Raw genomic sequence first — 14,563 nt, forward strand, 5'->3', positions numbered from 1 at the left:
CCCTGTTGAGATAAGGCAGACTCTCAGTCACCTGTGTTTAATCCAGGCTAGAGAAATTATGCCAAGGGCACACTGACAAAACTTTATTCCTTTGGAGAGAATGGCAGTAACGCGGTAGGGAACAGATAGGGTCTTGGTTTTAAAAGTCTAGTTGGAATGACTTTCTCTTCCTCACTGTGAACAGTTTAGCATTTATGTACTTTGGAAGGACAAAGAGGTGAGGTAAGCCTGCCAAAATTTGAACCTGTGTTTCTGGGAACCTGTTAGTAGGTCAACTGTTACAAATTAAGAGAAACTGCCAACGAGTGGCAGATACTAGAAATTTGGGAGTTGGCCTACAAATAGCGTTATTAAAGCCTGCATACTGTTGCTTCTTCTAGATCTCAGGTGAGACGACATGACGTTTAGAATGACACAGAATATTACCATTACTCAGTCCCACCAGGCTTTGGTGGGAGTTGAGGGTGGGAGGCACAACACCATGGAAAGAGACAACTCTTTTCTGCCAGAAATATTTCACAGTTAACAGACTGAAAAGTAGATCTTTAACATTTTACCTGGGATTTTGCTGACAGTAATAGTTTATTAATCGATCTCCTTCTAAGAAAGACAAATAGTTTGTGTAAATAGTGCTTTTCTTTCCCTTTTCCCTTTCTTTTATATTTATATTATTCTTCATTAACTAGAAGCCTAATTCCTATGCCCTCATTGTTGCAAAATGTCTCTGCATTTGTGGCTAGGTAAATTTGCTCATTGAACATATATTTCCCTTTTCCATGTGCAAATTCTATTGACTTCCATTGAAGGGGTAAAAATTAGTCCTGTGGCACATGAAGAAGGAATTCCTTCTTGAGAGAAGAAAACAAAAATCTATTGTGTCAATCATCAAATATATCTGACTATATGACTATACATTATACAAGATTTAATTTATTTTTGATGTTTATAAATTCATCCCTGATAAAAGCTTTAGGAAATCTATTTAAAATTTAAATAAAGTAGAATAAAAGTCATCTCTCTTTTCTACTCACTAGACAAAGAAGATATTGACATAGAATAAACTTGATTTTAGTTGCTTTATGAGAACTTTTGCAACATCTCTTTAGTTTATCAATCTGCAGGTCATATTGATTCTAATAAAATTAAGTGTATCATTTTTTTCTAAGCTTCTTTTTTTATAGTGTCCAATTTCTTTCTTATGCTCTGAATTATGTATTAAAAAATAATTCTTACATCATACATAGCATGTATACTAAAATTGGAATGATACAGAGAAGATTAGCATTGCCCCGTGCAAGAACAGCACACAAATTCATGAAGTGTTCCGTTTTAAAAAAAAAAAATATATATATATATACATATATATATCTTTCATCTTTTTATGGTAGCCAGTGACTAACAGAGAAAACACTTCTGATTCTAGACTGCTAGACAAGGGTAATGAGGTTTCTCTTCTCAGGCTATGTAATACAAAATCTAAAAATCAGAAACCAATTAACTTTTCCAAATTTCACAAATCAATTAACTTTTCCGAGAGGAACACCACAAGGGGGCAGGTGAATCCAGGCTAGGTCCTAGGTAAGAGGGTCTCAGTATTGGGAATTTTGGTCAAAAGATGAAGAAAGATGAGGTGAGAATTAGAAACAATTCTAAAGATAATATTTATTCATGAACATAAACATTAGATTCGAATCATTCAAGTGAAATTTTATTTAGAATATATCCAAAGGCATTAATTGCAATACATGAAGAAAATAAATGAAAGATATCAAACCAATGTATATAGTCACACACTGAAAGTGCTCACTACTTTTAAGAAGGCTAATAGGATGATTTTACCAAGAAGAGAAAGACTGTACGTGAGAAGAAATCCAAAATTTACACCAAGCAATGAGGGTAGGCTTTGAAAATAAATTATAATCAGATACCTTTGCTTTAAGATGATCTTAATAATGAACAATTTCATAAGAGAAGCATAAACGTTGAATAGAGCCGTTAAGTTTTTTTCCCTACACAAAAACTGAGAAATTAACTTCAGGCATTTTAGGAAAGAAAAAGCTACTGTTTTAAAACATTATTTAAAGAGTCTGTTGTGATTTTCTGTAGAAATTAAACTTAGCCTCCTAATGTGAGGCCAAAATTAATATTTAAAAATTAGTTCTCCTTAAAAAATATTTTTAAGTTGACACCTTGTGAGAATGTCAATGCCAGTATCTTCTATGGCCAACATATATACCTACCTTCTATGAAAAGCAGCCAGGATTAATTCTATTTGGCAAAGCTAGAAATTGATACCAGTCTCCATTTTATACCTCACCAAGACAATAAAATTTATCAATATGGATAGTATATTATTTTTTACAGATTAACAACATGAAATGCACAGAATAGTATAGGCTAATAAAGTACTCAAGTTTGGCCTGTTACTGGTAGTTTTTATTTAGTTCCCAATACCAATTAGAATCCTTAAAATGACCTTTTAAATAGGTTACATCACTTCTTTTATTATAAATCTACTGATTGATGAGGCCATCTCATAATAGACTTCATGGCAAGCCAGGTTTTAGAACATGGGACTCCCTATTATACCATGATACATTTTGGTTTTGTGGTACCATAGGATTTAATACTAGCTAAAATATTAAGCCTATTTTTAAAGCAAAACTCTGAACTTAAATGCAAATGCCTATTACCATGGCACCTTAAAAGGGCTATTAATTTCAAATTCATTCAATCTTCTCTTTGTGTGTATATGTGTAAATATACACATACATACATAGTATACACTCATATACATAAACTCATAAACATATACATACATGATGCAGTCCATTGCTGATGATATTTTAGAGCACTCTTTCTCCTCTTTTCATGCTGTAAATTAGCTTCCTCTTCCTTCTTTTTCTTTACCCCAAGTAATTGCAGAGTCCTCATGTGCTTCGTCACCTTAAGGACATGGCAGCGGCTTCTGCAATGCTTGAAATAATAATGCTGTGATTTGTCAATGTGAAAAATTGGATGGCTTTTAAAAGCTGACCAGCGCAGGGCTATTTGCACATAGTAGACACTCAATAAATATTTGTTGATTTGATTTATTCTAGGGTAAAGAACTGGGTAACAACTCTTTTTGTCTTCGCTGATGTGCTATGGTTGAGCCTGTGTACAAACGCATTTATGAGTAAATATTAATGGTCATGGTCATTGAAAATGTTTTAGAGAGAAAAAAATCTAGGTCTACAGGCTGTTAGGAATAGCAATGATTGGGAGCATGTTTAATAAAATAGTCTAAGTAGTTATAAAATAATAGATGACAGGCACCATAAAATAGATTCGCACTAAAGAGCACTCTGATAAATTATTTGGAAACAAAGTGGCTCTTCCATAGCTTTTACTATGAAATCACTTATTCGTGTGTTGAGGGTTTACATTTTTTACTCCATATATTAGGGCAAATGATTTTTTCATTTAAAAAAGGGATATTTTGGTTATAAAATTTAGTGAGCATATATAAGCCCCATAATATTTCCTCTGGTATATTCTTCCTTGCAATAGGCATAGAAGTATTTATGTGTGATTTTATTGACAATTGAGTGGCCTTGAACATAGAGAATGAGAATTTCTCCTAAATTTTAAGTAATGTATAACTTTTAAGGAGTTAAACTCTATATTGCTATCATTCAAAAGGGCATAATTGATTTATTTCTTTTTCTGGATCACCAACAGTAAAACTGTTTCTGAGCTTACAACATGTTAAATTTTGGCTCAAGGCAAATTTACAACAGCAAGGTTTGTGATAAAATCTGTCAAAACATTAACCATGATGGCACAAGTTTCAGCTCTTAACAGCGGCAGATAGGGAAGCAGTATGGCTGACAACCTGAAGAGCTTAGGGATGGGTACACATTTTCTAGCTCTGAAAATGCCTGCTTATGTCATGTTATAAAAATTCTTTAATTCTTCTGTTCTCATTTTTCATGAATGTGAAAGTTCCATAAGCGGGTGATGTGTTTAATTAAGTGGTTTCAAAGAGATGGGAGATCAGAGAATTCAAAATATAATTCTAAGTAAAAAATTATTAAGAGAACTTTAGATGTTAAAGGAAAAAAGCTAAGAATCTATACAGAATTTTCATTTTTCTCTGATAAATTTCAAGAAAAATTAAGTAGGAACATAGTATCTTAACCTTTTTGCTACTTTAAGACAAATATGATTCATTTGGCCATATGCCAGCATTTGAACACTTTTCCTTAAGAAAATTTTAATTTTTTAACATAGTAAACAGGACTAGGAATTTGGGTTTACTGTTCCTTCATGAGTAAGGAAGCTATATTTCCTAGAAAATTACAAAGTACAGTTAATGAAAGTGAATCACCTTGCTGGCAATCAATTATAACCAAGACAGTTAACTTTGTGTGTGAGGTACATACTAGGAATCATTTTGGAGAAAGACACACTATACTGTAAAATGTAATTTGATTAGACACAGTCAGGACAGATTTATGACAAGAAAATCTTCTTTAAGGAACTTAAAGGTTTTTCAGTGTGTTAATGTCATGGTCATACAAGTAAAATGCAGTGAATATTCTCTCCTTGAATGTTTCACAACGACTTTGATCCAATTGACCTATTTATTGAAGAATGGTATGCACTTTTTTAAGCTTTGGGATCTTCATTCAACAAGTTACCCCATGAAAATTGGTGGAGACTAAAGTACACACAAAGTCAAATTAGTAAGTAAATATTAATTTTTGAAACTGTACCTTGGTGGGTAATGTTCATGAACAATTTATTTTTGCTTGTAAATATCTTCAAATATAGCTTGGGTATTGAAAGAATAATATGTAAACAGAAAACAAAATCTCAAGGAAGTATATCAAAGCGATAAAAATTCAGAAAACTTTGGTTACTTTTAGGAAATGAGGCCCCACTGAATTTGGAATCGTGACTTAAAGTAGATGCAGCAACATCAGAGGGCATCCAGCACATCACATGGGTTTATACATTGCTTGCATTCTCCTTCTCCTTGCCTGAATTTGGATACACATGGTTCTAGAAAGCAATTTAATTATTAATCTTGTTCAATGAGAATTATATGGCCTATTTTGTGATCTGGAAATTTTGCATAAACTTTGTAGACAATAAAATAAAACCATGTCTTCACTTTAGCACAGAGTGAAATGTCAAACTTTGGACCGTATGGGACAAAATTTAACAGCTATACAAGAGGTTCTGATTTTAAAAAAACAAACCAAGTCAAAACAAAAAAGCAAACAACAACAAAATGAAAAAACAAACAACAGCAACAACAACCCCCCCCCAACAATCCTCTACTTTAAATTGATTATGGTTAAAAAGTTATAGTCTTCAGGTAAGCAAAATGTTTCATCTGGCAATGTGCAAGGTGCTAGATATTTCAACAAAGTATATTTTAATACCACTGATGTAGGAAAGGATATTGACATTTTAATGTAACAATGTCATATTTTTAGAAAGATATGTCACACAAACGTTTAGAAAATTAAAATAGTTTGAAAATTAGGTTTCATCATTAAATAGGAATGATTATTCATCAAGTATTTACCTGTGCAAAGAAATATGAACAAGACTGAATCTCTGATCTCCAGAAGCTTGCAATCTAATGGGAGATAACACAGGAATACTGAAACCAGAGAAAAATTAATAATCACCCTAATAGAGAGATGAAGAAAGAGCTATAAGGCACACAGAAGACAGATTAACTACAACTTGGTGGTAGGGTGGGGGTGGAGAATTAGAAAAAGCTTCATGTAGGGGGTGGCATATAAGTGTTTTTGAAGGACGAATTGGATTTAAACAAGTGAAGGTAGATTTGACTCAGTACAAGGTTAAAAGTGGCAAGTGAATTAAATAATGAAAATATAGAGTAGGAAGTGAAATGGTGTATGCTAGGAACATAGGGTTTAAGGTATTAGTATGCTATGAATTAAAGTAACTTTTATTAATTTTCTTGTCATCTGTAAGAAAACAAAATAACATGACACAGAACTATGTATGATTTAGGCGACTAGTTCTTTAAAAAGTCCAATATGGGCCTGGACAACTCTCCTAAAACTTAAAGATAATATATCTGCAATATTTAAACTTCATCCCATGATATAACTGTATTTCTTGAAAAGGTTGTTGCAATTTTAATAAAAGCAGAAACAAATGATTATTGTGATATAACTGAGATTTTTAACTGAAAGGAAACTTCTGATTTCAAAAGTTTTTCCTCATTTTTATTTGACAGCCAAGATTACATATTCACGTTTTTCTGTGTCACCCAAATAAAAATATAGAATTACTCTCTATAATATGTCCACAGTTTAGGAAAAGATATAAAAAGCAAGTCAAATTTTGCATAGTGATAAGATAGTAACATACTAAGAATTTAGCAATCAGTTTACACATTTAAGTAAAGAATAATTCTTCAAAGAAGTAACACTGACACATTTTATGTCAAATTACTATATCATTGTTCAAAGTATGTTTGAGTTTTCTCCCTCAGAATTATCTTCTGAACTGGTTTATAAGTTATAGAAGAAGTTCCGTATCTTCTCTTGGTCACTTGGTTTTTAGATTCAAAAAAGGTTAGAGATTTTAAAGACAAACTTGTGCTTAACAAGCCAATGTGTACATAATCTATATGGGTCTGAGAGACATTCTTTGTGACATTATCAGGAGGATCTCCCTAAGCAACAGAAAACATTGGCCTGGAAGAAAAGGGCCACATGAGATAAAGTATACATGACTGGTGCATTTGGCAGTTCTTACCTTTTCAAATATTATGTAATTTTGCTTCCTTTATTTCAGTCACAGTTCCTAAGTTTTAAACAGGTCTACTTTCTGAAGTTTCTGCCACACTAGGGGTGATTTTTGAAATGAAAGTCACTTGGTAATTTTTATTAGGTGCATCCTGGTTTGTATCTTTATTTTTCATACATATTATGAAGGTTACTTTTTGGGGAACAGTTGGACTAGACAGCAAGAGTAACTTAGGTGCATAAAGACATATAAATTATATGGTCTTAATTATAAAACTAGAAATGTTGATTGCTGCTGTTTTCTAAGACTTGCCTTACATGGAGCCAGTGTTAAAAGTTCGTTAGCTAGAGCTTAACAACACAATGGCTGAAGGAATGGAGTTACCACACAAGTGTTTAAATTCCATGCCGGATCCCTAGCTACAACGGAGAAGAAAGTTCAAACAACAAAAACAGAGTAGCAAGGTCTGAACTTGTGTGTCACGGATACCTCTTACTCATCACCAGGCAGCTCTTATTCAGGGCAACCAGGCCCTCCCAAGCAACATGGTTAATTGAATAAGGATTCCAAACCTTTTGGCTGCAGATAAACCAAAGTAGCACATGGCTCATAACTCAAACATTTCATTTTAGGCAGCTGTTAGTTTTCTTGCCCAGGCTAATTTGGATTATTCAATCATTTTCTTTTCTTTAATGAAAAACTGCTTGTAGTTACTGGTGAGTACAAAGAGCTGCAATTACAGATCTTGGAAGGTAAATTTATTATCTACTCATTTTAATCATGTATACAAGTGATACTAAATTCAGAACATTTTATTAGCAGTGCAATTATATCTGTGTGTGTGTGTATATATATATATATATAAATTTAATAACATTCAACCTGATCTGATCTACTGTTTCCTGCTATGATGTACCTGGTAACTCCTGCAGGAAGCAACTAAAAATGTTGGAGAGAAAATGACAAATATCTTTTCAAATGCATCAATATGTTGGCAGTCAGTAAAACATATTCAGAGGCCCAAAACTAAGTAAAATAGGGAACATTCAGTGATAATTAAAGCATAAAAGGTATTTTTCACTTTGAAAACATTTGACTTATGATAGGGATAAAGCTGAGCTTTGGTTTTCATGGCCTAAGCACCGGATAGGGGACAAAGCCAGGGCCCATGCAGGGAGAGAAATCTTGAACTGAGGCTATGAATGAAGGATAAAAAAATTTCTCCTATGAATTTTATAACTAGCTTTCATGTGAGTTTTCTTTCTTTCTTTTTGAGATGGAGTTTGGTTTTATCACCCAGGCTGGAGTGCAGTGGCAAGATCATAGTTCACTGTAACCTTGAACTCCTGGGCTCAAGTGATTCTCCCACCTCAGCCTCCCAAGTAGATGGGACTACAGGTATGAACCACCATACCTGAGTAATTTTTAAATTTTTTTGTACAGATGGGGTCTTGCTATGTTGCCCAGGCTGGTCTCAAATTCCTGGCCTCAAACAATCCTCCATCCTTAGCCTCCTAAAGTGCTAGGATTATAGGCATAAGCCATCATGCGCAGCCTCATGTGGCTTTTCAACCCAAATTAATATTACCTAAGTGGCCCAATAAATATAAATTAAGTTTTAAAAGTGATCCAAAAACTATACATGTTTCCAAGTGACTGGCAGAAGCAAATGTAAACCTTTGTGGAGGAACCCACCTTTAACACAGGCTTTAAAAAGTTCCACAGAGAATAATTCTAGGAAATATAAGGTCACATTAATGAATCATGAAACCTCCAAAGAAATGAGGCAACATAAATATAACTAGCAGAAATAATAGAAAATTAGAGCAGCAAATACTTGATATATTAAAATCATCAGAAATTAAGTATAAAATAAGTATGTTTAGAATGCAAAAGAAAATAAAAAAGAAATTGAAAATATGAGATAGGAACAAAGACTATAAAAATCACAAAATGGATCTGGAAATGAACAGAATATAACCTCCAAAAATAAAAACCATAGTAACAGAAATTTAAAACTCAATGGTATCTGCTTCCAGAGAGAATAGAATAGTTTGTGGTAGACAAATGCTCCTGCCAACAACTAGAGAAGCTGGATAAACTATGAAAAAAAGTATTTGTTTAAAACTACTATACAGAAAGAGAAGGCCTAAAACAAAGACAACTAGAGGAACTAAGATTTCAGAGAGGAGAGAATAACAGAGAGGTAAACTGATGATCTGCAACCACTTTTTCCCTGAAGACATTTGCTAGTTCTGGGTGAAGATGAGAGAGAGTTGGTAATTCTGGCTTTGTTCTAGCAGAAGACTGCTGCTAGGGACAGAGAAACCAGCAGAGCTTTGGGCAATTCTGCAGGGCTGGAGTAACAGAACTATAGACCCAAAGGGCCTGAAATACATGCCCAGTTTTCAGATACGTGGCAAATTCTGAACCGTCCTAAGAGTGAGGTTAAAAAAGCTGAGAATATCTTAAAAAACCCAATGAAGATATCACTTTTGCCACTGAAAGCCGTAGTAAACTATGCTACAAGAAAAGAGGCAAATTAGAAATACTTGAACCTTATTCAAACTGGAATCCAGCCTGTAGTCACACAGTACCTGACTGGATAAAGGTAACTGGCTTCTGTTCAATCTTCTCAGCAGAGTAAAGGATAAACTATTTCTGGAGAAAATCATCTGGGGGTTCAGAATGTTCAGAATGTTTCAGAATCAAAAATTAATAGGCATGCCAAGAGACAAAATAGACACCAGAGAAAGACCCACAGATTATTCAGACATTGGAGTTAATACGCATAGACTTTAAACCACAGAATCCAAAGAATTCAACAGATGGCTTTCAGAGTAGAAGACAGAATTGGTGACATGAAAGACAGGTAATTTTAAAAATTAAAAACTGATGCATATAGAGTTAAAAAAAGAATGTAAAATACAGAAGAGAGTGGAAGAGATATGTGGAGACACAATGAAAAGGTTAACATATATATAATTGGAGTCTCAGAGGGAGGAAAAGGAGATATTGACTAAAGAGTTCCTAAAATTGATAAAAGACAGGAAGTCAGAGATTTAATAAGGTCTCTGAACTCAAGAAATATGCAAAAAAGGCCACATCAAGGCACAAAGTACAACTGCCAAAAACAAAACAAAACAAAATAAAAATGTAAAAAGCAATCAGAGAAAACAAATACTTTAATTTTAGGAGAAGAACAGTAAGACTGATTTCTCAAGAGGTAAGAGGGATGCAAGATATGACACAATATTTTAAAAGAGTTATAAGAAGACTTACACTTTTGGCTATGATGGAGTGACAGAGAACATATTTATCCTACCACCTTAACAACTGAAAAAAAATCTGAAAATAAAAACAAACAAATAAAAAGCAACAGTGAAAATACAAAAACAATGCTTTTGGACTTTGGACAATAGACAGTGTAGAACACTGAATCAAACAAACAAAGCAAGCCCTATGATTGCACAAGCTTATGGTCTGGAGAGTTTACAGAGCAGAGTGAAGGGAAGGAGAACAAAATTGAGTCTGTATGTTTCCCTGAGTTGAGAAGACAGAGTTGAGAATTTGGAGAGGCAAAGGCAGAGAGAATTTATCGGTTCGGAGAGGAGAGATTCAGCAATTCTGCAGAGAGTGGAGAGGGCTGCACTCGCGTGCGCGTACACACACACACACACACACACACACACACACACACACAGAAAACATGCAAGAGAGCTCAAGTTCTGGAGAGCCATAGAACAGTCCTTTAGTCTTCCTCTGAGTATTGACAGCACATGTATATGAGCAAATTACCAAGGCCAGAGTAAAATTCACCAGAAAGGAGTAGGCAGAACAATGACCCTAAACTCACACATGAAGGGTTCTTGTTGTGACCAACTGTAGTAAGACAAATCATATAATACGAAGAGCTCAAGGGAACACATTCACAGGGCAGTTGCCTTGGTTGTTTGGAAAACTCTGCTCTAGAATAGCTGCTCTCATTCTGCCTATCAAAGCTTAAAACAACCTTGTAAGTATCATACTGTTTCTGAGTAATGTAAATTCATCCCTGAACAAAGCTCAAAACATTTTAAAGAAATGCAAAAATACCTAGCACCCAAAAAGATAAAATTCACAACTGGCATCCAATAAAAAATTACCAGGCATACAAACCAGGAAAATATAATCCGTGGTAAGGGAAAAAAATCAATAGAAACAGATCTGGAAATTGAACAAATGATAGAATTAATAAACAAGGACACCAAAACAATCATTAGAGTAGTACTCCCTTATACATGGGGGATATATTCCAATACCCCTAGTAGATGCCTGAAACTAAGGATAGTACCAAACCCTAGACATACTATGTTTTTTCCTATACATACATTTCTATGATGAAGTTTAATTTCTAAATTAGGCACAGTAAGAGATTAACAACACTAATAATAAAATAGAACAATTATAAAAATATACTGGAATAAAAGTTATGTGAATGTGGTCTCTCTCCAAATATTTTATTAGTGCTATACTGTCCTCACCTATTTTCAGATGGTAGTTGGCTGTGGGTAACTGGAACCGTGCAAAGCTAAACCACTGATAAGGGGGATCTACTGTATAACATTTTTTATGTTCCTGAAGAAAATGTAAAGCATGAATAAGTTAAGGAGAGACAAGAAATAAATTAAAAAGACCCAATTCTAAGAATTCTAGAGGAAAATGTAGGAAACTCTTCCAGATATTGGCCTAGGCAAAGAATTTATGAATAAAACCCCAATGGCAATCACAGTAACAACAAAAGTAAATGAATGGGATTTGATTAAACTAAAAGGCTTTTGCACAGCTAAGGAAACAATTAACAGAGCAAATAGTCAACCTACAGGATGGGAGAAAGAATTCACAAGCCACACATCCAATAAAGGGGTCATTTCTAGGATTTACAAAGAACTCAAGAAACTCAGCAAGAAAAAAACAAACAACCCTATTCAAAAGTGGGCAAAAGATATGAACAGAAGTTTCTCAAAAGAAAAAAGACAAATGGCTAATGAACATATGGAAAAATTCTCGATGTCATTAATCATCAGGGAAATGCAAATTAAAACCACAATGAGATATCACCTTACCCCAGTTAGAATGGCTTTTATTAAAGAGTCCCAGAACAATGGATACTGGCATGAATGCAGAGAGAAAGGAATGCTTATACAAAGTTGGTGGGACTGCAAATTAGTCCAACCTTTAAGGAAAACAGTATGAAGATTTTTCAAAGAACTACAAGTAGACCTACCATTGGATTCAGCAATTCAACTATTGGGTGTCTACCTAAAGGAAAAGAAGACTTTTCATCAAAAAGACACATGCACACAAATGTTTATGGCAGCACAATTCACAGTTGCAAAGATGTGGAATCAACCCAAGTATCCATCAATTCATGAGTGGATTAATAAAATGTGGTATATGTGTAGCACAGAGTAGTACTCAGCTATGAAAAAGATGAGTTAATACCTTTGGCAACAATCCGGGTGGAACTAGAGAAACTCCTCCTAAGTGAAGTATCTCAAGAATGGAAAAACAAACATCACATATAATCACTATTAAACTAGAACTAATGAATGAGCATAGATGTGCACTGAGAGCAGTAAAATTCAGTGGCAATCAACCAGGAGGGAGGGAGAAGGGAGGAAAAACCTATCTAATGGGTAAAATGAACACTCTCTGGGGGATGGATACAACTATAGCGGACTCAAGCATTACAAAAGCAATCCATGTAACTTCAAACATTTGTACCCCCTAAATATTTTGAACGAAAAAAAGAAAAAAAAAAGACCTAATTCTTTTTAGAGATAAAAGAATATAATATTTATGAAAAAAAGGCCCTGCATGGAATTAACAGCACATTAGACACCACACACACACAAAAAGAGATTAGTAAATTTGAAGACAAACCATAGAAACTATCCAAAATGAAACACTCAGAGAAAAAGAGGCTGCAAAAGCAAACAAACAAATGGAGCATGAATGAGCTGTAAGACATCGTTAGCTTGTATACATCAAATTGTAGTACCAGAGAGAGAGGAAAAAAGAGGTGAGGGACAAAAATAATGGCTAAAATTTTTCTAACTATAAAGACTACAAACTCACACATCCAAGAATTTCAACAAAACTCAACTACAGAAACGTGCAGCAATCTACACTATAACAATGATAGCCAAATTGGTTAAAATGAGTGACAAAGGGAAAATATTTAAAGCAGCCAGAGGACATATTATGTACAGAGAACAAAAATAAGAATGACAGCAGAACAAAGCAAGCCAAAGATATTAGAGCAACATCTTTAAAATGCTGAAAGAAAAATTTAAAAACTCTGTTAACCTAAAATTCTATATGCAGCAAAAATTTTTTCTTACAAAATGAAGGTAAAAAAAGAGAGATAATTTCAGATATACAACAGCTGAACCAACAGCCCTGCACTAGCATAGATGATAAATACTTCAGGCAGAAGGAAAATGGTAACAGGTAGAAATAGATCTACACAGAAAAGAAGAGCACAGAAAATGGTAAAACACATGACTAAGTATAAAACAATTTCAGGCCGGGCGCGGTGGCTCACGCTTGTAATCCTAGCACTCTGGGAGGCCGAGGCGGGCGGATTGCTCAAGGTCAGGAGTTCAAAACCAGCCTGAGCGAGACCCCGTCTCTACTATAAAAATATAAAGAAATTAATTGGCCAACTAATACATATATATATAAAAAATCAGCCGGGCATGGTGGCTCGTGCCTGTAGTCCCAGCGACTCGGGAGGCTGAGGCAGAAGGATTGCTTGAGCCCAGGAGTTTGAGGTTGCTGTGAGCTGGGCTGACGCCATGGCACTCACTCTAGCCTAGGCAAGAAAGCGAGACTCTGTCTCAAAAAAAAAAAAAAAAATAAAACAATTTCATTCTTGTTTTAAAATATCCAGAAAAATAGTTGAGTGTTTACAGTAAAAATAACAATGTTATTATTGAGTATATATGTAGGAATAAAATGCATAACAACAATAGCATGAAGTCCACATATGGTGAAACAATTTTTTTACATAGTAATATGACAGTTTAGATATTACCAGTTTAACGAATCTTTGTCCCAAAGACCCCTACTCTCCACCCCTACCCTGTTCCTCTTTTAGCCATAAACCTTAAGCTTTAAATTCTAAGTTCACTACAGGTGATAGAATGTTACATAGTCTTTTTATATTTAACTTGATATGACTGAATAATCAAATGCAACAAAAGCAGTGTTTTTAGATTTTAGCTATTGATTAGAGCAAAATTCCACATACATATTCCAAAATGAGAAGAGATACTTTATAGCAGATTTAAATCTATTATTTTTTATTTTTTTTGAGACAGAGTCTCGCTTTGTTGCCCAGGCTAGAGTGAGTGCCGTGGCGTCAGCCTAGCTCACAGCAACCTCAAACTCCTGGGCTCAAGCAATCCTCCTGCCTCAGCCTCCCAAGTAGCTGGGACTACAGGCATGCGCCACCATGCCCGGCTAATTTTTTTATATATATATCAGTTGGCCAATTAATTTCTTTCTATTTATAGTAGAGACGGGGTCTCGCTCTTGCTCAGGCTGGTTTTCAACTCCTGACCTTGAGCAATCCGCCCGCCTCGGCCTCCCAAGAGCTAGGATTACAGGCGTGAGCCACAGCGCCCGGCCTTAAATCTATTATTTTTTAATTAAAGGAATTTGATCTCTCTTCTTAGGTTCTTTCTTACCATATTTACTAAAAAAAATTCTATTTAATATTTTATCACTGTAA

The 14,563-nt window shown here is 34.5% G+C and overlaps 1 non-coding gene across 1 annotated transcript; it reads left to right on the plus strand.

The window, feature by feature from the left end:
* Nucleotides 1-1,225: 1,225 nt before the first annotated feature.
* LOC142871669 (U6 spliceosomal RNA) lies at nucleotides 1,226-1,334 on the plus strand. Its single transcript, XR_012919897.1, has one exon. It is a non-coding gene; the product is annotated as a U6 spliceosomal RNA (small nuclear RNA).
* The last annotated feature ends 13,229 nt before the right edge of the window (nucleotides 1,335-14,563 follow it).

Source organism: Microcebus murinus, chromosome 6 (genome assembly GCF_040939455.1).
Source record: "Microcebus murinus isolate Inina chromosome 6, M.murinus_Inina_mat1.0, whole genome shotgun sequence".
Taxonomy (NCBI): Eukaryota; Metazoa; Chordata; class Mammalia; order Primates; family Cheirogaleidae; genus Microcebus; species Microcebus murinus.